The 23614-nt window shown below is 58.0% G+C and overlaps 1 protein-coding gene and 1 long non-coding RNA gene across 3 annotated transcripts in view; one reads left to right on the forward strand and one right to left on the reverse strand.

Moving 5' to 3' along the window:
* The window catches only part of PSD2 (pleckstrin and Sec7 domain containing 2), a 684196-nt gene that overhangs the window by 571391 nt on the left and 89191 nt on the right, over nt 1–23614 (forward strand). The window contains exon 2 of one of the 2 annotated variants that reach the window (XM_085014754.1): nt 10179–10272. The exons of the other annotated variant lie outside the window; for it this stretch is intronic. The gene's annotated coding sequence lies outside the window, so the exon portion shown is untranslated. The remainder of the gene's footprint in view (nt 1–10178; nt 10273–23614) is intronic. 2 annotated transcript variants of the gene reach the window in all.
* Nucleotides 12950–18018, reverse strand: LOC146405779 (uncharacterized). Its single transcript, XR_014838880.1, has 2 exons — nt 17718–18018; nt 12950–14156 (listed from the first exon to the last, which is right to left on the reverse strand). It is a non-coding gene; the product is annotated as an uncharacterized LOC146405779 (long non-coding RNA).

A 23614-nucleotide genomic window follows, 5' to 3' on the forward strand; every position in this document is an offset into this window, starting at 1 on the left:
ATCCTGCTTCCCGTCCCCTCTTCTGGGTGGCACTCTGCTGTCTGGAGGACTCTCTCACATCAGTCACATGTGCCCAATACCCCTGAGCCATAAGTGTCTGTTTTACAGGAAGAGAAAGACTCTCAGAGCTTCTCGGACTGGTTGCTTTTCCCCTGGGCGGTAAAGGGCCCTTGGGCCTGGGCCCTGACCTCTTCAGGCCAGTTCTAGCCAAGGGCCTGGACTGTTTGCAGGGTGCCCGTGTGGGTTCTGGGATGGTGGACTGTCGTGGGCTAGGGGCACCGTCCGGTTGGGGGAAGCCCTGGGGATGGAGGCGGGGAGTCCCCCTCCCCAAGGCTCCGGGCTGGAGGGGCTGCCGCTGCCTCTCTCCTGCAGTCCGTCCCCAGTGGCTGGCCAGGAGGTGAGTCAGCCAGGATGAAGTCACCCGCTTCCGCGCAGCCCGTGCCCCCTGACCTGGCAGGCGCCTGCCAGGGGCACCAGCCGAGCGCGAGGACGAGCCAGGCAGCTCTCCAGGTCTCTCCGTCGCAGCTGATTTAGGGGGGCTGGAGGTGTCCGGAGCCATCAGAAGCAGCTGGGCGTCTGGGGCTGCGAGGTCCATAAGTCATGCCGCCACCGCCGTTCCCTGCAGTGCTCCCCGAGAAGTCTGTGATGAATCGCCGGGGACTGGGCTCATCAAAATCAGTTTATGCCAAAGGGAAATTAATTTCTGTCTCTCTGAGATGGGGTGTGGGGAAGGGCAGGGCAGCTCCGGAGGCAGGCCAGTGACAGCACTACGGGGGCGGGGGCGGGGGGCGGTCCTGCAGTGTGGCCGTGGTGGTCCTTGGCTAGAGGTCCTGCCCATTCTGCAGAGGGGGGCGACTGAGGCTTCAAAGGGGCCTCCTAATCTTGGGGACAAGAACCCAGGTTTTGCTCGTGATGAATTCTTTCTCTCCTCCCTCCCTCCCTATTTTCGTATGTATTGATTGAGTACCTGCTCTGCTCTGTGGTGGGGACACAATAGGGCACAAGACAAAGATGCTGCTTTCATGGAGCAGAATTCTGGTTGGAGAAGACGGACAGGCTGCCATAGGTAAAGAAGGAAAGAGCACACAGGCAGGAGAACTGGGTGAGCATTGCCCCTAGCATGACTGGGGGTAACGAGGCCCACTTCCCCAGCATGGTCAGAAGATCTGTCTGAAGAGGAGAGTTTGTGTTTTTTTTTTTTTTGTCTTTGATCTGTCTGAAGAGGAGAGTTTGTTTTTTTTTTTTTTTTGTCTTTTTGCCTTTTCTAGGGCTGCTTCCCAAGGCATATGGAGGTTCCCAGGTGAGGGGTCGAATCAGAGTTGTAGGCGCCTACCTACGCCAGAGCCACGGCAACATGGGATCCGAGCCGCGTCTGCGACCTACACCACAGGTCATGGCAACACCAGATCCTTAACCCACGGAGCGAGGCCAGGGATCGAACCCGCAACCTCATGGTTCCTAGTCAGATTCATTAACCACTGAGCCACGACGGGAACTCCTGCAGAGGAGAGTTAACCTGACACTTGTGTTTCAGAAGAGCATAACCCTTCAGGTGTAAGGCAGATTTCCTGAACATCCAGCACTGCTGGGACTGGCAGTGGGGCTGGGGTAGGAAGAAGGCCTTTCTGGGGAAGGAATCAGCAGATGGAAAGGCAGGCATTTCCCGGCCGAGCACCCCCCTCAGGAGACTGGGCTGCCGACTGCCGCCACCTGAGCGGCTGGGCCTGGGCCTGGCCGTGTGGGTGGCTGGGGGCAGGCTGGGAAAATGGCTCTGCTTCCTGGACTGTCTCTCTTACGAAGGGGGAGAGTTCACTAATTTAATACATTAGTTTCATTTGCAACAGGCCTGCATTGCTTATAAGGGAATCCACAAGGCTCCTCTTTAAAGATAAAATGGGAGATGTCAGAGCAACTTGGGTGGGGCTGCTGGCCCTGAGTCAGGGATCTGCTTTCTTGCTTCTTGAACCCTGGGGCTCCTTTGGGGTTAGATATGGGCAGCTGGGTCCCTCTTTTCCCAGCCTAGCTTGAGTCCCTGTTTAGGAGTCTTCTGTGGCTCCCCATGGCCCAGTACTAAGACGCTGAGGCTGGTAAACAGCCATTATGATCTCCATGCTACAGATGAGGAAACCGGGGCTTGCAGAGGCAGAGGAGACTTTTCCCAGGTCCTACAGCCGATCAGTGGCAAGGCCGGGATTCAGACTCACAGCTCGAGCCATTCATGGTCCCTGCCTCCTCCAGGGCCACATGGTCCCTCCTGCCTGCCCTGGACCCCCTGCGCATTAGCCTGCGTTCCACAGACTTCGCAGAGAGCCCGCTTGCTGCTCCCTGAGCAGGACGCACAGGTTCTGCCTCAGAGCCTTTGCATGCGCTGTTCCCTCACCTGGAGGCCCCTGCGCGCCATCGCTCTTGAAACTTGAACCATTCTTCACGGTTTTGGTCCGCTTCTTCCTCTTCTGTGAAGTCATGTGCTTTTTCCCACAAGCAAAGGGGCTGCCTTTTATCTCGTAGTTATAGTTGCCCTGGGACTGAAGTGCCACAGACCAGGATTTAGGTTCACAGCTCATTTCTTTTTTCTTTTTTTTTTTCTTTTTTTGTCTTTTTGCCTTTTCTAGGGCTATTCCCGCAGCATATGGAGGTTCCCAGGCTAGGGGTCGAATCGGAGCTGTAGCCACTGGCCTAGGCCAGAGCCACAGTAACATGGGATCCGATCCACGTCTGCGACCTACACCACAGCTCACAGCAATGCCGGATCCTTAATCCACTGAGCAAGGCCAGGGATCGAACCCGCAACCTCATGGTTCCTAGTTGGATTCATTAACCACTGGGCCACAACGGGAACTCCTCATTTCTTCTTCTTCTTTTTTTTTTTTTTTTTTTTTTTTTTTTTTTGCTTTTTAGGGCCGCACCTGCGGCACTTGGAAGTTCCCAGACTAGGGGGCAAATCAAAGCTCCAGCTGCCAGCCACAGCCACAGCCACATCCACGCCAGATCTGAGCCGCGTCTGCGACCTGCACCACAGCTCACGGCCACGCCAGATCCTGAACCCTCGGAGCGAGGCCAGGGATTGAACCGTCAACCTCATGGTGCCTAGTCGGATTCATTTCCCTTGCATCACAATGGGAACTCCACACAGCTCTTTTCTGACACATAGTGGCTCTGTGATCTTGGGGGGAGGGGGACAAGTGATTCTTAGGTGCTGCTTTAGTCGGGTGGGCCTAGAGTGGGGAGTCAATAGGTGATGAATTCGAAACGCCTGGCGTGGGATCCCCGTGGCTCTGGATAGACGGCCGCAGTTGTTATGGAGCCTCAGGTTCTTGAATTCCTGTGAGATGGGGAAACACAGTCACAGGAACTGTCCCTCGAAAGTGCTCAGAAGCGATGGCAAATGGCATCCCACGCGCAGGGCGCACAGCGAGTCGGCGCTGCTCCATCAGCGGGGACCGATCTAGGATTCACCGCATCTCTCGCTCCCTCTCACGGCTCCAGCCCAGGGCCTTGGGGCTCGGGGTTGAAGGTGAGTCCATCTCTACGTTTCCGAGGGCCGTGCCTCGTCGGGTCCCGGCAGCCCTCGGCCCTGGCCTGGCGCGGGGGCGGGAAATGACTTGGTGCCCACCGGGTCTCCATCGTGATCATCACAACTGTAATTAATTTTTTGACATGGGCAGCTGGCATTTTCATTTTCTGTCAAGCACGTTTGGAAACCTTTGCTGGTTTTATTGGTCTGCCATGTATTATTGAAGGATAAACAGCGGCTGCACAGGCAGCTTCAGGCACAGGCCTTATCTCCCGTCCCGCCAGACTGCTCTCTGTGGCCCTTCCCAAGGAGAGATCTGGGAGCTCCCTCAGCCACCCCGACTCCCAGCCTCCCTGGGTTATGAAGCAGAGTCTCTGGCAACTCTGCCCTGGAGTGGCTGGGGCTGGGCTGGGCTGGGGGTCGTGGGAGACCCCAGCCCCTTCCCCAGAGGGAAGCCTGGTCTCTGGCTGCCTTCACAGGGGAGAGCAGGTCTGAGCTGCCGTGGCAGCAGTTCGGCTCCCCAGGGGCAGCGGGGAGAGCTGCGATGAGGTGGGGAAGGGGCTGTCCCCAGGAGTCTGATGGGGCCTCTGTTCTTAACGACCTGTCCCCTTTCCCACCCACTCCTCGGGGTGCCGTTCAGGCTGATTTCGGCAGGGAAGACGGAGGCCGAGATTCCTGTGGCCCCATCTCTGGGCTCTTTCTCTGGGGAGGGAAGCCGGTCCTGCTTTATAAACACAGAGACAGCAGGTGGGAGCCCGGGGCTTGCCTCTGTGTCCTTCGGCCGCTGGACGTGGAGCTTCTCAGAGAGGGAGGCTCTATCCAGAGGGCAGCCCTGAAGTGTGAGGGGGCTGCAGCCTGGCTTGTCCCTGGGGTGCCCAGGTGTCCCTCTCCGCTGGTGGGGGTCCGAGTGTCCGTTTGGAAGCCCTGGATTGGCTGGAGAGACTGTCTCCCGGTTTGGAAGATTGGATGTAAAGATTGGGCCATGGGACCAAGAGATGTCTCTCTCGTTTTAGTTCTCAGTGCCTGAGGGTTTCGGGAGACCTTTGCATGGGGGGCGGTGCGGGGGGGGACACAGGGACCTGGGAGCAGCTGGGACTCCAGGTGTTCCTGTGGCACCTGGTGACCCCCCCGCCCGCCCAGTTTTCTGCAGCCCCATGTACTCAGTGACAGCAGAGGCCTTGCGTGCTGACAAAGCGGATGGGGTGCAGCCTTGGGAGGGGAGAGAACCCCTTGGGCCTTTCTGAACAGCGCCCGCCTCCTCTCCCCCTGGGTACTGGGAGCTCAGCCACCCTCCTGAGCTTAAGGTTGTTTAGTCCCCATGGCTCAGGTTTGTGTTAGGAGCTGGGCCCCTGAACCCCACCCCCAAATGCGTCCCTTCAAGGGGCACCACCAACAGAGGCAAGCCGAACTAGGGGACAGCTCTTCCATCTCAGCCATCCGAGGCTGGGGTTGCTCCCGGCAAAAGCCCTTAATCCGGTCTGAGGGGCCGGGAAAGGCTGCCTGGAAGGGGCTTACCGAGTTCCAGTTATAGCTCCATCACCTACTAGCTGTGTGGCTTCGTGAGAGATTTTTTTTTTTAGGGCTGCACCCACAGCCTATGGAGGTTCCCAGGCTAGGGGTCGAATCAGAGCTGTAGCTGCTGGCCTGCACCACAGCCACAGCCACAGCCACGTGGGATCCATGCCACATCTGCAACCTATGCCAGATCCTTAACCCACTGAGTGAGGCCAGGAATCGAACCCGAGACCTCATGGTTCCTAATCAGATTCGTTTCTGCTGAGTCACAATGGCAACTCCCTTATTCTCATTTTTAAGATGAGGAAAGTAAAGCACAGCAAGGATGAAAAAACAAAACAAAACTCGGGAGTTCCCTGACGGGTCACAGTAGAAAGAAATCCGACTAGGAACCATGAGGTTGCGGCTCCATCCCTGGCCTCGCTCAGTGGGTTAAGGATCCAGCATTGCCATGAGCTGTGGTGTAGGTCGCAGATACGGCTCGGATCTGGTGTTGCTGTAGCTGTGGTGTAGCTCCCCTAGCCTGGGAACGTCCATGTGCTGTGGGTGCGGCCCTAAAAAGCAAAAAAAAAAAAAAAAAAAAAGAATGCTTACCTCAAAAGGTTGGGGTGAGGATTCATGGAGTTAACACATGGAAATATCCCTGAGAGCAGTGCCTGCCGGGCAGTAAGTACGCTGTAAACATTAAATAAAAAAATAAAACCAACTACCCCTTTGCTGAGCAGGACTTGGCCGGCAGGTGGATGGACGGGAAGGTGTCCTTGGCTTGGAGGTGGGAAAGCAGGCTCCGCCGAGGATTTCCCTCTGTGTCACCTGGTGGGGGTGACGGTGGCTGTCCTGGTCTCTGATTTGGGCTAGTAACCCCCACCCCCGCCACAGCAAGGTCTTGGGACATGAGAGGCCCCTGAGTCCGTGGGTCTGGCCATGCCCGCTCATCCAGTCCTGCCAGTGTCCGTGAGCGGGGACACTGGGCAGTGCCGGGCTTTCTCCTGCGGGCACCTGGAGCTCCGTGTTTGGTGGGAAGCCCAGGGGTCAGGGGGGCTTCTTGAAGGAGGGTCTTTCTAAAGAGCGTCCTAAAGGAAACTGAACCAGCCCCTAACAAGGGGAGGGGGGAGTTCCAGGCAGAGGGGACAACCTACCTGTGCGAGGTTAGAGAGACCCCAGCTCAGGAGAAACAAAAGGACCTTGGGCGGAGTTTAAGCCCTGGGCCTGGGGCTCCCCCGCCCCTCCGCTGGCTTTGGCTGGTCCCCCCTTTGCCCGCTGGCCCCCGCAGGGGAGGGGTGACCTAAGAGGTTAAAGTCCATCTTGCTCCAGGGCCAGCCCAGGAGCCGGGGGTAGGGGCACCCGTTGCCCTGTGCCTCCCTCCCACTCCAGAGCCGGGAGGGTTTGGCAAAGCAACAAGGCAGCCTTTGTGCGCCTCTGTGGGTCTAGGCACGTCTGGCCCGGCCTAGGCGGCTGCTGGTTTCAGTGCCCTGCGATCCTGGCCAGGCGGGGCAGGGCAGGGCAGGGCGTCCTCCGGGTCCCCATGATGTGGCTGTCTTGTGTCCCCAGCACCCCATCAGGGCTCCCCAGGCGAAGATCCCCGTGCCACGGGGCTGGCAGTGAGGATCTAGGGCAGGTCGCGTGTAGGCGGCGGTGAGCGGGACGGGGGTGGGCTGGGGGATGGCAGCGGGGTATCTCCCAAGGCCCCTGGGTGCAGCAGCATGTGCCTGCCGGGTACCCGGGCGAGTCTGAGTGTGCCCTGGGGTGAGGATGTGCTTCGGGGTGTGAGGGTCTGGGGTGGAGCACGTGAGCAGCCCCCAGCCTGCTCAGAACAGAGCGCTGCTGTGTCTCCCGGTGGCACCAACAACGAGGCCTCTCTCTAAGCGCATAATGTCCCCTCTGTATTGTCTGCTGCGCACTGGTGACGATAATTTTAAGGCTCAAATCCTTTTGGTGGGTGGCGGGGAGTAAGGACGGAGGCTGGCTGGGAAGGGCCAGAGCTCCCGAGCAGGGTTTTAGCCTGTGTTTGCCGGGAGGTCTGCTGGGGTCTCCCCTCTCCACACTCACCGCCCTTCCACGGCAGCACAGGGGCATCAGGGCCTCCCAGAAGCTTCTGCGGGAACCCCCACCGTGAAGTCATGGGCTCCCCTCCCCCTAGCTCCAAGCCCTCCCTCCTCGGACTCTAAGGCCAGAGGTGGGGGGTAAGGCTGAGAACTCTTCAAAGAACAGCTCCAGGAACCCCTTTTGGTCACCGCCTGTCTTTGCTGATGTAGGTGTTTCTTCAAGTCTCTTCCTAGTCTTTCCTGCTGTGGAAGCGCTGGAGCAGCAATTGTTAACCTTTTTTTTCTCCAGACTCCTTCACAGGCTTAGTAATTGCCAAGGACCCCAAAGAGCTTTTGTTGATGCGGGTTCCATCCATCGAGACTTACGATGTTTGGGGAGTTCTCATTGTGGCACAATGGAAATGAATCCAACTAGGAACCATGAGGTTGCAGTTTGATCCCTGGCCCGGCTCAGTAGCTTGAGGATCTGGCTTTGCCATGAGCTGTGGTGTAGGTTGCAGATGCGGCTCGGATCCAACATTGCTGTGACTGTGGTGTAGGCTGGTAGCTGTAGCTCTGATTCGACCCCTAGCCTGGGAACCTCCATATGCCGTGGGTGTGGCTCTAAAAAAGACAAAGAGACCAAAAAAAAAAAAACAAAAAAACCCTGAGAAAATTTAAACATGTACTTATTCATTCATCTAAAAAATAACAGTAAATAATTCTACTACAGGTTAACATAGATAATATACTTTTATGACAAATAGCTTTTTTTTCTGGAACAAAGTAAAATTGGCAAGAGGAGTGGTGTTGTCTTTACATTTTGGCAAATCTCATTAATATCTGGCTTAATAGAGCAAACAGCCTCCTTGGCTTTGGATTCTCCTATCTGCTTTTGCTTTCAATCTGTTGTGGTATATTTTTGTTGTTGTCGCTGGAGTACACGAAGAAAACTTGGCCTCATGCGGATTTCTGTTTGGAAGAACGAGGCGTATATTCATAGTCTTTTCAGATAATTTGATACTACACCAAAACTTGACAAGTAGGAGTTTCGTAAAGGTTAGTTGCCATGAAGAATCTGAAATCCTATCGGTGAGCCTTATATATTCTATTACATAGAAAGTCCATTTGTCTATCTAGATCCTTTGCCCATGCATAATTTTATTTATTTATTTATTTGGCCGTGTGTGTGGCATGTGGAAGTTCCCAGGCCCAGGGATTGACTCCACACCACAGTAGCAACTTGAGTTCCTGTCGTGGCTCAGTGGAAACGAATCTGACTAGCATCCACGAGGATGCAGGTTCGATCCCTGGCCTCGCTCAGTGGGTTAAGGATCCAGCATTGCCGTGGGCTATGGCATAGGTCACAGATGCCACTTGGATCCCCTGTTGCTCTGCCTGTGGTGCAGGCCAGTGGCTACAGCTCCTATTTGACCCCTAGCCTGGGAACCTCCGTGTGCCCTTTAAAAGTCAAAAAAAAAAAAAAAAGAAAAAGAAAAAGAAAAAAAAGCAACTTGAGCCTCTGCAGTGACAATGCTGAATCCTTAACCTGCTGCACCACAAGAGAACTCCCTGTGCATCATTTTACAACATTATGCATTGGCATTTAGAAAATATTAATTCACTGAGTTATGCAGGTCTCTCAATTGTTAATGCATTTCACTGTGTAATGTTAAATAACCACATCCATTGATATCACCACCAATTTCATCAGAAATGTACCCAGAAAACTGTCAAATTTATAGTGACCTATACAAGTAATCCAAAATTCAAATTTTCACTTTAAAAAATAGAATTTTGGAGTTCCCATTGTGGTTCAGAGAGTTAAGAACCTTACTAGTATCCATGAGGATGTGGGTTCAATCTCTGGCCTTGCTCAGTGGGTTGGCTACAAGCTGTGGCATAGGTTACAGATGTGGCTCAGATCTGACGTGGCTGTGGTGTAGGCTGGTGGCTACAGCTCCAATTCGACCCCTAGCCTAGAAACCTGCGTATACTGTGGGTATGGCCCTAAAAAGCCCAAAAAGTATATAGTTTTATCATTGGCAATAAATACTGTAGTTGTTTCCTTTGAAGTGACAAGCTTACTTGGTTATTTTTGAGATATATCTGTCAAAATCCATGTCTAAAGTTTGCTAGGCTTTCTTGTCAAGTTCCATAGAAAAGCAGCTAGTTTAGCTTGTAACTCAACTGCAGAAGTAGTTTCTCTTGAGGTAGAAATTATACTTTGGTATGTTACAGACTATTTTTTATGAATTTCCCGTATCATTGCACACAGTGTTAAATAGATGTGTACACATGGTTGGGATTTAATAAAATTAATAACTTTACTGCTTCACTTTGACAAAGACATTCTTAAGTGGTTTTTTTTTGTTGTTGTTGTTTTTTTTTTCTTTTTAGGGCTGCACCCATGGCATATGGAGGTTCCCAGGCTAGGGGTCATATCGGAGCTACAGCTGCCGGCCTATGCCACAGCCACACGGGATCTGAGCCATGTCTGTGAACTACACCATAGCTCATGGCAATGCCAGATTGTTAACCCACTGAGCAAGGCCAGGGATGGAACCCACAACCTCATGGTTCCTTGTCGGATTCATTTCTGATGCACCACAACGAGAACTGCCCCTTTCCTTTTTTGTCTTTTTTAGGGCCGCACCTGCGGCATATGGAGGTTCCCAGGCTAGGGGTCAAATTGGAACTGTGGCCTTCGGCCTACACCACAGCCACAGCAACGCAGGATCCAATCCACGTCTGTGACCTACACCACAGCTCACAGCAATGCCAGATCCTTGACCCACTGAGCAAGGCCAGGGACTGAACCCGCAACCTCATGGTTCCTAGTCGGATTCATTTCCACTGCGCCACAACGGGAACTCCCCCCTCCTTTTTTAATGGAAGCTCCCGACAGTGACATATACAATGAATCCTAGTATAGTTTGGTGTCACTACCTTGGTTTGTGCTAAGGCACCAACAGTCTTAGCCACTATTACTTTTGCACCATCATTGCAAATCTTGACACAGTAAAAAGTTTCAGTGTCATTCATAAAATCATTTTGACCTCATCTCGCTCTGAGGAGGTCTCGGAGACTCCTGTAGCGGGTTATTTTCCATCATTGTGTTCTAGGTGGTGCTGTGCTGTGTGCTACAGATTCCACTGAGTGGGACCCTAAGGCCCAGCGGAACCCCCATGGCTCCTCCTTGCTCATTCCAGCAACGAAGTAAGGACTCTTTTCTTGGCAGGGACTGGGGCGGCGTCCCGGGGGAGGTGGCACTGATTTGATGGATGGGCGGAATGCCAAAAGGTGGGAGCGGGGGCCTTCTTGGTGGAAGAGCAGCGCTGGCAAAGGCCTAGAGAAAAGAACTCAGGACGAGGCCAGATAACGAAGGGGCTCAAATGACGGTCCCAAAGCCATGGTGTTGATGGGAGAGGGGATGGGTGGGCCAGAGAGGGGGCCCTGGTGGTTCACCAGGAGGCCTTCCCATGCCAGCTGGCCTCAGGTCTGTGTCCTTAGCGTGGGCTGACATGGGGCCACTTAGATGGATTCCTCCACCCTGACCATGACCGGCGGAGTGTGGTCTGCTGCCCAGAATCCCCTGCGGAAAAGTGTCTCCGGACGTCCCTGCACTGATATTTAGCTTCTCTTTCCCTTTGTATTGGCTTTTGTGGTGACAATGACTAGCCTCGCCCGGTTTCTTGCGCCCTGCAGGCACGTGAGGGTGACCTGGGCAGAGGTGGCAGCAGGAGGGAGCGGGTGGTGGAGGTGGCGTCTCAGTGTGTGATAAGGCCCGGGCCTGAGTGCTGCGAACGTGGGGCTGCAGAGCTGCCCCTGAGCAGGGACTGCCCCCACGTCTGTCTCGGGCCTGGCCTGCCCTTCTCCTTCTCCCGCGGCTCCCTCGGCCTGCTCCCCCTTGTTCCCCTGAGCTGCGGGGGCTCGGCACCTGGCCGGGCCTGACATGGGGAGACAGACCTCGGACTCTGTGCCAGCTGATGTCTGCACCCTGCTGGCCTCGCGGGCTGGGTACCGGGCCTGTACGGGTGTTCGTGGCTGTGCTGCGTGACATGTGTGTTCGTGACTCTGGCACCGTGGTGTTCTCTGTGGTCCGGGTGCTTGTGAGCTCATGAACCCTGCCGTGTACTTCCGGCCGTGTGTAGTTTGGTTCTGTGCCTGTAGCCGGGAGGTGTGCCTTTGTGTGTATGGTTTTGTACATCTTTGGGGGCTGGGAGCGTCCCTGGGGTGGGTGGGTGTTTTCGTGTGATGGTTTGTCAGTGCTTGTCTTGGCCCAGCCCCAGAAGAAGGCCTGCTGAGGCGCTGGGGTGGCGACCGTGCTGGGATAGGGGCCCCCACAGCCAGGAGGGCTGACTGGAAACAGCCGTGTCCTCACTGGCCCAGAGAGCATCACAAACCCCCCCGGGAGCCCCTGGCCAGTCGGGGTGGCGGGCTGGAAAGGAGGCCTGAGGGAAGCAGGACAACCTTGGCCCACGTGCACACCTTGCTGGGGTTGGAGCCTAGTGCTGGTGTCCCAGGGCCCTGGGCCTGTCTCCCTAAGGCTCCGAGTGCTTTTTGTTGTGGGGTTTGGGCAGGGGTCAGAGGAACGACTCACTTTGGCTCGCAGGGGACCACAGAGGCAGAGCTGGGCCCACACAGTGTTGGGCTGGGGCTGCAGGTAGGACCTGATGCGTCAGGCCTGATGCTAAGTTCATGACCTGTGTCAGTCATTCAGCAAATATTGATTGAGCATGCGTTCCGTTCCCGGCCCTGCTTTGGGTTCTAGGAATAGAGCAGTTAACCTCCCTGGATTGGGGGAGGGGAGAGGGGCCAGCCGTGTGTTTCACAGCAGAAGACCCAGATCCTGAGGGGTTCATGGATTTGCCCAAAGGCTTGGCAAAGCTGGGATTCGAAACCAGGCCTGTCTCACGCCAGAGCCACGCTGCCCTTGCCCTACGTGCTCACTCAGCTACAGGACCAGCAGGGCAAGGGGGTGGGCACGGGAAGCTTGGCTAGCCTTGTGCCCCCCTGGGTGATGGCTGATGAGGGGAGTGGATACAGCAACTCAATAGTGAGCTCCTGGTTGCTCTGCAGGGAAGGCGGGGTGCCTGGGGTGGTCCCCAAAGGCTGTGCATAGAGGTGGCCAGGTGGACATGCAGGTGAGGGGAGGGAAGTTACCTTCCATCTCCAGGGCGCAGTTGGACCCCCGGGAACGCTGCTGGTCTGGCTCTGTGAGCTGGGATGGGGCCCTGTTTCACTCGGAGCCTCGGCTTCCTCCTCGGTAAGGTGGGCACGATAATTGCCCCCTGCCCACCCCCCATGGTACAGTGCGCAGGGCGTGGGGCCTGGTCCACGAGGGCGGCTCAGGGGATGGGGCAGAACGGAGGTGGGCAGGCGGCCCCGGGGCTCTCTGCTCAGCCCAGGAAATGGGTGGGGGTGGGGAGGAGGAAGAGCAGATGTGTCCGCGTCTCACAAGAGCAGCCGCATTTAGCCACCGAGTCCGGATTGAAATATTCCTGAGGGAGAAGAACCCTGAGGCTTCAGGGCGGCAACAGCTCGTCAGTGGGGAGCGGGGAAGGGATGTTGTCACCATCTGCCTCGTGTCTGTCTGCGACTAAAATAATACTGGGGTGAGACTCGCCGCAGGCACGGGCCCAGCCGCAAGGTTCCCCGGAAGAGGGGGGGCCGGGGGGTGCTGGAAGGCCCAGGAGTGAGGGGATCAGCCTCAGGAGCGCAGGGCCAGGGGGTCCCCCACCTCCCAGACCCAGCCAGGGTCTGCTCCAGAGGGGCCACCAAGCATGTGCTGCTTGCCCAGCCAAGCAGGGGCAGCAAGAAACACAAACTAGAGGGACAGACACCTTGCCTGATTCAGCTTCCATGAGCTGATCCAGAATATCGAAACCAGAAAACGGAGCAAGAAGCTATTTTAATTTCAGCCAACATACAAGTTTTGGGTCTATGGTTTACTGTGTTTTTTATCGTGAATCAAATATGGAGAATGCTTTGCAGGCTCCTCAGAGCTCAAGGCACCGGGGAGCAGAGCGCCCACCTTTCTCATGGGGCACACTCGTCCCATGCCAACTGCCTCTAAGTGTCACCCCGGGCCTGGGCAGGTGCCCTTTCAGATGGGGACCCGGCTGGGAGCCGGATGCTTGGCCTCTGGGTGGTGAAGCCGTCACGCCTGCTCTTGCTGTGGGTCTCACCAGACACAAGCAGTTGGATATTTTTGTTTTTGCAGAGAGAACAGACCATGACCTCAGGGGTTTATTTTAACTGCAGAAGCGCCCTAACTGCTGGTTGCTGTGTGCTGACCTGGTACAGGGCGGTCAGACCAGCAGGCAGCACAGGAGCACCTACTGTGTGCAGGCCCTGAGCCAGGCAGGCTGGGCCCACTCTCAGCATGCAAGGCCAGCCACCGGGGTGCCAGGGGGGTGCTGGATGTGGCAGGAGACCACGGCTGTTGTCCTGGAGGAAGTGGCAGATGCACTCGGCCTTGAAGAGGAGACGCAGAGATATGTGGCATCAGCAGAGGAGAGTCGGGGGTGCCCTAGGCAGAGGGAGCTGCGTGTACACGGACTTGGTGGCGGACTCGTTGTGGCAAAGCTATATGCATCAGTCTGACCTGTGATGGGGCCCCTCCAGAGGCCAGACCCACGCGAACTGCTTTACGTGTGTTTTTCCGGTTGCTTTTTACCAACCACCCAAGAGGTGAGGACACTGAGCATCTGTCTTACAGTTGAGGAAGCCGAGGCTCCGGGATGTCTAGAAACCTCTAAGTGGCTTCCTGTGTGCTACCTACCCCTGCACAGGGCCCTCATTTGGCAGGCAGCAGCTGAGCACCTACTACGCGCAGGTCCTGGGCCAGGGTGCTTCCTGGAACCGGTCCCAGCAGTGCACTCCAGTGTCCTCAGGCGGCTGGGGGCCTCTCATCTCCATCTAGGCACAGCGCCCGGAGGAACAGCTCCCCAGGGTGTGTGAGTGTGTGTCTGTGGGCGAGAAAGATGCACGTAGGAGCTTGGAGGAGCCCACTTTACAGCCTTGAGCAAACCTCTTCCTCCTCCGAGCCTCAGTTTCCTCGTCTGTAAAATGGGGCTGCAATCCCTGCGTGCAACTGCCTGGTGAGGATGAAAAGTGAAAGCCCATGTCAGACACCCTCTGTGAATTCACCGAATCCCCACTCAGGGCTGATTCTCCTCAAAACACCACGAGTGATCTTCCCAGAACAGTCCAGCCACCGAGCTTTCCCTGCAGCTGGCAGTGCCCCCACCCTGAATTATTTGGCTTCGGCGCCGCCCCTGCCTCCCCTGCATGCCAGGCTGTCAGCACCTGCCTCCGAGCCTCTGCCGGGGCTCTGCCGACCTCAGGGGCCCTGAACTTCACCCTTTCCAGGGTGTGGGTGTGCCTGAGTGTGAGAGAGCGATAGCGTGTGAGAGCATGCGGGTGTGTGTGACAGCGTGTGCAGGCATGTGAATGAGCGAGGAGAACTGTGCGAATTGTGAGTGTGACCCTATGAGTGACAGTGTGAGTGCGTGTGGACGTGTGAGGATGCGTGGGTGTGACGGTGCGTGTGTGAGTGAGGCTGCGTGCGTGGCTGGGATACACCGAGAGGGGGCGAGGGTGGGAGGGTCGTGGCCACCCCCCCACCCCCCGGGTGCAGGGAAGCCAGGCTCAGCCTGCGGAGGGGGTACCACGTGCTCTGGAGGGGACGGCCATCTGGGAGGCAGGCTCCAGCAGCTCTATTTCCAGACGCCTTCACCTTCAGGGGAAGAAGGGCGGGTGGCGGCCAGGTCATGGACAGGCCCGGCAGTCCCTGCCCTTGGGCGCTGAGACCCCTGCCAGACTAGCCATGTCTCATATCCTCTCAAGCTGAGACCCCGGGAGGAGAGGCGGTTCCCTCCCGCTGGTCGCTTTCCTCCCGCCCAGCCCGGGACAGCCAAGAGCCCTTGTGGGTGAGAGGCGGGGGACCTGCCTCTGTGGCCGGGTAGCAGCCCCCCAAGGTCTTAAGGGGGGGCTGGGCCAGGGGGCAGGAGTCCACTCTTGCTGGAGGGCCCCCACCCATAGGCGGGGGGTGTGGAGCAGACCTCCCCCCCTGCCTGACCCCCGCTCCTGCCTTCCCACGGGCCCGCCTGGAGGGTGACTGGCCAGTGTGGGGCAGCTTGGAGTACAGGGTGGGGGTGGGCGCATGGGGTGAGGGGCGAGCTTGGGTGAGCTCCGTGTATTGGTGTGAGGATGTGGGGGGCTGTCTGAGTTGGCGTTTGTATCTGTGAGTTTGTACGTGTGCGAGCAAAGTGTGGGTGGCTGGGCTTGTGTTTACCGGCACGCTCGTGTGTGGCCAGATGAGTGTACCATCTACTGGATTGTGTGTGTCTGTGGAAGCACCTGTGCATGTGAGGGGCTGAGGGAAGGTCGACAGGGAGGGGGGACTTGGGGGGCCACCCTTGGCTCCATGGCTTCACTCTTCCTTAGGCCTGGCTTGGCGAGGCCCGACCAGCCTGTGCGAGTGCTGGGACTGTGCTGCTGGGAGGGGGCTCGCCTGGCTTTGGCCGGCGGAACCTCACTGCCTCACGGGAGGAGAGCTACAGGTAGGGGATGTGAGGCAGGCGAGGGACTTGATTTTTGTGGGGGACCGATAGAGCTGGGGACAGGGCCAGCGCTGCTGGAACCTGATGCCTGGGTCCGAGTCCCAGTCGTGCCGCTCCCTGCAGTGAGCCGGGTGAGCCCCCTCCCTCGCTTGCTGCGCCTCAGCTTCCTCAGCAGAAGAGTGGGGTTGACGATGGTCCTGAGACCTCGCGGTGCAGGGCCTGCCCGCTCAGCTTTACCCACCGAGCAAGCCTGTGAGCCTGTCTTCGCCTCTTTGGGTTGGGAAGTTGGCCATTGGAGGCCTGGACACCGGCCTGCCAGGGGCTGGGGACATGGCTCCTCCTCCCCTTCCCCGGGCCCAGAAGGCCTGGCTTGTCCCCGCTGTACCTCTCCCATCAGAGGGGTGTGTGCCCACGTCTATGTGGACGGCTCCAGTCAGCAGGATCCGTTCTGCCAGGGTCTGCCCCCAGCCTCCAGCCCTGGGAGGGATTTCCATGCCTCTCCTCCTTCCCCTGGTCGGAAGCAGGAGTGGAGCAGGGCCTCCCCGTTCCTTCTCCAGCCTCACTTACCCCCTCCGGAGAATGGGGCAGGTGGGTGGGTGTAGCCGGGTGGGAGGCCTGCGTGTCCTGCTGCTAGGCCCTCAGAGCTGGCTAGCTCCCCCGGTGCCCCACACCCGCTAGCCTGCAGAGCCGTGGCCCAGGCAGCTGTCCGGCTGAGCGGGTTAGCAACACAAGACAGATGGTGCGGGATTATCTCAGCTTCTCAGAGTGCAATGGGGGAGGGGGCGGAGGGGGGCTCTCAGACCCTCCTCACACGCGTCCACGTCCACACGCACACACACATGCACATGCAGCCCCCTGTTCCTGCCCCAACGCAGCCTCCTGTCATTTGTGAGGTGGGCAGGAAGGAGGGGGAGAGATGAGATTCTGAAAATGGGTGAGAACCGTGGCACTTGGCAGTCTTGTCCCTGTCCCCCTGGACTCCTGGACCACAGGCTGAACCAGCTGGGCTTCTGAGAAGGCCCTCCCAGGCCCCTCTTGGACTCTGCCCCTGCTTCTAGGGTTTCTCTGCAGCTGCCTCCTCTGGGAATGGTGTGTTCAGGGGAGCATGGACTGAAAGAGAGGCCTGAGGCTCAGAGATGTGTGAGCTGTGCCCAGAGTCACACAGCAAATTTAGCATATTAGGAGGCTGAGTTCCAGGGCTTGGCAGGCGGTGGTGGGCACCGACAGTGGGGTCCCTGAGTCTTCTGCAAACAAGGTGTGTTTGCTCCAGCCTGTGCTGCTGCTCAGGATCCCATAGGACTGAGTGTATAACCTGTCACAGGAGCAGCTGCACGTGTACAAGCACTCAGGGCCAGCCTCTCTTTCACATATCCTTGAGGTTCTGCATGCAGGCTCCTTGGAGTTGAATGACAGAACTACGTCTCCAGGCGACATCACTGGGAAAGAACTGGGGTGGGGTTGGAGCCCACTAGAGTGAATTTTCCCTCCTGTCTCCTCATTTGCCATAGGCGGGAGGTGGAGGGATTTCTCTTCAGCCTCAGTTACAAACTCGGCCCTGGTCCCCCATCCCCCTTTAGAAACCCTTCCCCCCCCCCCCCCAGGCCTGAGTCATTAGTGCTGGGCCCCAGGGAGGGGTGTGGGCCTGGAAGCTGAGCCAGATTTGAAAATGGCAACCCTGGGGACCTTTTTCCCAGCGAGAGGGGGAGGGCAGGGTGGAGGCCTCAAGACAGAAACCAGTTCTCTACTCACAGCTACCAGCGTCCAGACCTCTCCTCTCTCCGCAAGAGTGGCTCAGGTCAGGGTGGACCTTTGTGTTCTAGGACCAGTTACTAGGCTGCTAGGGTAGCCTGGTCCCAGACTCTGCACAGAGCAAGCCCACTTCTCCAGCCCCCTGAGGCTTCAGCCTGTCCCTGTGCTCCCAAGCCTTCGTCGTGCCTGGCTGTCTAGGACTCAAGGTCAGGTTGGCCTGAGAGTCAGCTGGGGAGCCGATTGGGCCTACCTTTGAAGCTGGATTCTTTGGAGGCTTGCAGAACTGGGTGACACCACCCACACTGCTCCTGCTACAGACAAGACTCTGCACTATTAGTTTCTCACCTGCAAGCCAGGCCAGGCCTTCTCTCTCCTCTTGAGACCTCCAGTCTGAAATGACCCCTGACTACACGTAGAGCCGTAAGGAGATGGGCACCTGGCAGGGTGCTGGGCAGAACCTAGTGCCTGGGTCCAGGCCAATCTCCATCTCTCTGACCCTCTGGCCTCAAGGCGGTGTTCTGTATCTTGAGGGTTGGGCGAGACCATATCTCAGTTCCCCACCTCCCATCAGAGCTGGCCTGGGGGTTCCTACAGGAACTTGAGGGGTCTGAGCGGCTCCCTCCCTTTCGGCAGCGGGACTTGGCTCAACGTTTTCTTAAGGTTTCAAAGTAACATTCTAAAGAGGCACCGTGAGAGCCAATCAGAAAGCCCATGTAAATGAGCAGTCGCTGATTGGCTGTCTCCTTCACGCCCTTTACGAAACTTCAACTTCATCAACTCCGCAAAGATTTTTCCCTCTGGCCCCTTGCGCCCTGCAGGAGGCGGGGCTGGGGGGTCACCCGGGCCATTCCCCTGCGGCAGGGTGCCTGGACCGCCGAGTCGGGCCACTTAGGGACAGGCGGAGGCGAGTGCACCGGACTCTGGAGGTTTATTCCGGCACAGACTTCTTGGGGGGGGGGGGCGGCCGGGGGAGTGAACTCCCTCCTCTTCTTTGTAGGACCGCTGCAGCGCGGGCTGCAGGCCGCGGGTATCGAGCTTCGCTGGGCCGGATCGATATCTGCCCGCTGGACTGATGCGCCTGGGAGTCGGCTCGACAGGGGCTCCGCGGCAGAGTGATGGCCTTGCAGCTCCCCACTCCACCGCCCCCCCCAATCCCCCTTTTACTGGCACTCCCCGGGAAACCGAGGCGGGGAAGTCGTGTTGGGATGGAGGACGTGGCCTGGGGCAGGCGACATTCTGGGCCGCGGTTCTCTTGGTGGGGGGCGGGGGTAGACTAGGGCCGCGCCCTGTCCCCCAACCTATGCTCGTCCCCACCCCCAGCGATCACCCTCAGCTCGAGGCGTCCCTGTTTCTCGTCCACTCATCCTATCCTTCACCTCCCCCCCCCACTCTCTTTGTGTTTCTCCTCGCTGGCTCTGAGGTCCCTCCCTCCTTCCTCTCTCTGTGGGTGTCTATCTCTACCTCTCCGTCTCATTTCTTTCTTTGCCTGTCTCGGTCTCTGGTTGTCTCTGTCCCTCGGTCTCTGCTTAGGTCTCTCCTCCCTTCTTGCTCATTTTCACTTCCTCTCTTTGTCTGGCTCTCTCTTTTCTCCCTCCCTTCAGCACCCCCCACCCCGTCCCCCAACACACACCTCACAGCCCTGTTTACGACATCCCCAGGGCTGGCAGGTGGGCGGGGCTGCAGCAGAGAGGGGGTGAGGGAGGGAGACGCAGCCTCCCCCCCAGCTGTTAACCTTCACGCTTCAGGCCTCTGCGGATGGCAGAGGAGGGGGAAAGCCCAGCTGCCAGCTTGGCGGAGGTGACGGGGGGGCGGGGGAACTGGGGGCTGCCCCTCCCTCTGGGCTTGTCTCTGGGGAGATCTGGGGCCGGAAGGAGTGTGACCGAGGGCGCCTCCGGCGGAGAGAGGCTATTGGCCCCTCGAAGGCTTTTGCTGGGCAGGCGGGTGCCCGAAGGGGGTTCTAGCGGCGCCGGCCCTGCCGGCGGCCGGGCCGGACGCGGGGGCCGGCGTGAGAATCCCGCCCATCTGTGAGCCGGCCTCACGCCGTCAGACCCAATTTATCTCGCCGCCAAAGTTTCACAGCCATCTGCTCGAGTGGAACGGCTTCCAGCGCTGGCCCCACCGGGCCCCCCAGCCAGCGCGGGGATGTTTTCCAATACGGCAGTATCGCAGCCCCCCCCCACCCCAAAGCAAGGAGGGGGTGTAGGGGGGAGGCGGCAGAGCGCGGTGCGTGGGGCTGGCAGGCAGCCCTCTCCCGCGAGCGAGCCGACCCTGAATTTTAAGCGATTGATCAGGAAGCGCAGGCCGTTCCCATCACTTAGAGCAGCCAAATGCGACGGCGGAGGGATTTCAAGGGGCCTTTGCGGAGGCGGTAATGAGGTCACCGTCACCGCGCCAGCCGGCTGGCAAGAGGGGGCGAAGACCTGCGGGTACACCTGTGTACACACTCCTGTGTACAGCCGCAGCTGTATCCACGTGACCCCCAGGGCCCCAGCACTGACCAGGAGAACTCGGCATTTGTCTGTGAGCAGATCCCCTTTCCCCGCCCCCAACCCTCTAGAGCTAAGAGACCCGCTAGAACTTAGCCCCTGTCCCAACAGTGATCACCTTAGCTTCAGCGCAGGAACCCCAAACCCGCACCCCCCTCCGCTTTGTGCCTAAAATGCAAACGTTGGGGCACCTGCCCATTGCACCTCTGAACAAGCCTGCAGAGACAGGTGTACCCTAGACCCCGGGCAAATGCACAGGTGCACACATTTTGATTACACACTTGACCTCAACACACCCCCACTCACACACTCCCGCAAACATGCACACAGTGCCCCCCCCCCCATTCTAAGCCCAGCACAGAGGAACCTAGAGCCTCCACCCCACCCCATCCCCCAGGACGCACACAGGTGCACACTGCCTTCTAAGACTCTGAGCTCAGATGCACTCGATGCTGTGTCCTCAGCGTGGACGCCTCCACTGCCCTCCAGGCAGTGCGGGTGGGTGCAGACCTCAAAGAGAACAATGGCCGAGAGGATGGAGGGAGGGGGGCTGAGCCCCTGGCCTCATCCTCCTTGGCGATGCTTGCCTGTCTCAGCTCCACGGCCACCGCATCGAGCGGCTCTGATTGCCGAGTAAATCACAGCGATGATCTGAATAATTATCGTCTCCTGAAAAGGGAAGAAAACAGGAGAATAAACAAACAGAGGAGAGAGCAGCCACCTGATTTCTTGGAGCCCTGAGTAGGGGGGACTACCTTGGGGTACCTGTCCAAGCGGTCCCCTACAGATCCTAAGGGCTTCTCTGGGATGCAGTGCATGGGGTGAGGGGAGGCTCAGGGCGGAGAGTCCTTCCAGAAAGGTGGATCATGATCTGATCCCCTCTCTTCATTCCTCGCCCCTGGGGTAAGTGCCAGACCCCAGACTCATTCCACCCCAGCTGCTCTGTCTGTGCTTCTCACACCGTCAGGCCCACCTGTCCTGTAGAGCGCCCTCCGGTTTCCAGGCCTTGGATCAGGCCCATCTGCCCCCTGAGACGCCCTCTCCCTTCCGCTCCAGCTTGCCTGACTCCCATCTCTGAAAGATGAACCCTTGGCTACTTCCTCTGGGAGCTTCTTCCCGACTGTCTGGCCTTCCAGGATCCTCCCCTCCCAGCGGTCCAGTGTCTGATTCCACGTAGCCTGACCGATCCGGGGGTGTTTGCCTGGTCTTCTCAGCTGGATGGAGAGCTTTGGTGGGAGACATACATGGTTTCAACAAAGTAATGATACTAACAACAGTAGCAGCTCCTACCCCATCCTGAGCAGGACTGATGGGGGCCCCAAGCCAAAGAACCCTCTCACTGTGGATCCTTCCCAGAATCCTGTGTGGGAAGTAATATCCCCCCTTTTACCAGGGGGAAGCTGAGGCTTATCGACAATGAAGCTTGACTCCGGCCTTTCCTCCAGGATTAAAATGCAGGTTCTCTTCTGGATCCTCTCTGGAGTAACCCCGCCACCCCACCCCCGATCCTTGGAGTGGCTGTTCCTCCTCCAGGTCTCAGGCTATTCCTGCTTTACCCACCTCCCCCACTTCTGTTTTCCCATCCTCAGAAGGGATGCCATCCATGCCTTGTGACCCTCAACCCCCTGAGGGGCACGGCCCTTAACCATAACCCCAGCGTCAAAGGAGGGGCAGCTGAGTCCTGCGCGTCTCTTGCCTGAAATGGTTCCAGATGTGGGGGCTGCAGGGGCCTGCAGGAGAGGTAGGGTGATGATTGGCACATGGCTGGGTTTCCTCCTGGAGGCTGTCCTCAGGGAGACCCCCCTCCACCTCCCATCCCTGCACCTAGTCCTGGGAGCAGAACATGGATGGCAGGGGTTGGGGGGAGCTTCCCAGGAGGCTGAGGGAGGAGGGCCCCTAGTGGAGCCTGGGTTTCTGGGGCAGGAGAGAAGCTCTACCATCAGTGGAGGGCAGGCTGTTGGATCGGGGCCTGTGGGACCCATGCATGGCTGGGTTCTCCAGGCTGTGCAAGGAGGCGCAGGACTTGTGGTTTAGATCTCCCACACCTCCACGGAGAAGCGCCGTTGTAGATGGAGGAAACTGAGTCAGGGGTCCCCAACCTGGCTCCTGGCCAGTGGTGCTGTGCAGACCTCTCCGGTGGGGCTCCTGATCCAGGACCCCAAGTGTTCCTGGGGGCATGGGTAGATCTGAGAGTTTTGGTCTGGGGCTTGGCTAGAAAGGGGTCAGGTGAGACATGGTGTTGGTCTGGAGACACACCGAGGTGGTCCCCCCTCTGGATGTGGGTCAGGACGAGGCAGGGCTCAGCCCAGCTCTGAGAAACCCTCAGCCCCTACTCCCCAGCCCTGTCTGGGGCCCAGGGCAGCACCTCCTCCCTGGGAGGGAAGCAGAGGTACCCCCCACCCTGTCCCTGTCCCCATACCTTTGCCAGCTGCGCTTAGTCTCAGAGTGGGGACAGGAGGTCTTGGGTCCTCACTCCAACAAACAGAAATTTCTTTGGCATCTACTATGTGCTGGGCACCGGGGACACAGCAGCCTGGGGGTTGGGGGGAGTGCTCAGAGAGGTGGGAGGCATATTCAGCCCCCCACACAGACTCACAGACTCTCCTCCCCGCCTCCCCCAGAGTGTGAGCCCTGGGAACCCCGGAGGAAGCAGTAATGAATGTGGACATGCCTTTGGAATTAGACGAACCCAGGCTCAGACACTGGCTTTTACTACTTACTAGCTGTGAACAAGCTGTGAGGCTCAGTTTCCATATCTGCAAAGTGGGAATTTGAATAGTACATGCTTCACAATGTGTCTGTAAAAGTTCAGTGAGATAATCTGAATGTAGGGTTTAGCCCAGAGCCCAGCCCGGGGTGACTGCTGTCACCATTCGTATTAGGGGAGGAGGCAGGGACTCCGGCTTGCTCCTTGGTGGCATCAGGGCAGCCCGTCCATCCATGGCTGCCTGATGTCCAACCTCTCTTCTCAGGGTTGGAGGTTTGGTGTATCCTCTGAACCGCACAGACCCCCCACTCTTGAAATATTGGTTCTCCCTCCTGGCCTGGGCTGGCTCTCCCTTCCTCCCTGCCTGCCTCTAATTCCATCCATCTGTATCTCCCCTTAAATATACAGAGCTCTCTGCTACACACGGACACCCCCCCCCCCACACACACATCCAGCTCAACTCATCAGGTCCCTGCCCGTAACTGTCACAAACAGAAACACGCAGCTGGGTACACCCGGGCAAGAAGACATTCATCCCAACAGCCACACCCACACAGGGGCACACACAGCACAAAGAGGTACACACGGGTACATGCAGGCACGCTCCATGACAAACACACAGGATGTGCGAGCATCTTGCCCACACAGGCTTCTGTGCTCACCCCACACAGATGCACATGGAGAAACAGGGACAGACACACGCACAAAGACACGCAAGCACGTTTGCACAGGAAGGCCCGTGCACACATGTGCACACACACAGGCACACCCCAGATCGCTCGCCCCACCCCCCGCAGGGAGCTGGCTGTCCGCCAAGTGCGGCGCTTTCTGCTGGGTGTGCACAACCTTTCACAGGCCCTAATTGAGTCGAGGGTGATTTATAACGCGGCAGCGCCCCTGCCTGAGCGGGCTGCCCCCTCCTACTGCAGCCCTGGCCAGAGCCTTCGACCACCTCCGCCCCATCCTTCTCACACCACGTCTCACACACAGGCCCCTTAGTGGGAGAAGGGGGCCTTTCCCTCCTGGCCAGCAGCGCCTTTATTCTTGCC

The sequence above is a fragment of the Sus scrofa genome, chromosome 2 (assembly GCF_054392235.1).
Source record: "Sus scrofa isolate SSC_HxYL_T2T_F1_AM1 chromosome 2, Sscrofa_HxYL_maternal_Yorkshire_Landrace_v2.0, whole genome shotgun sequence".
In the NCBI taxonomy this organism is placed as follows: domain Eukaryota; kingdom Metazoa; phylum Chordata; class Mammalia; order Artiodactyla; family Suidae; genus Sus; species Sus scrofa.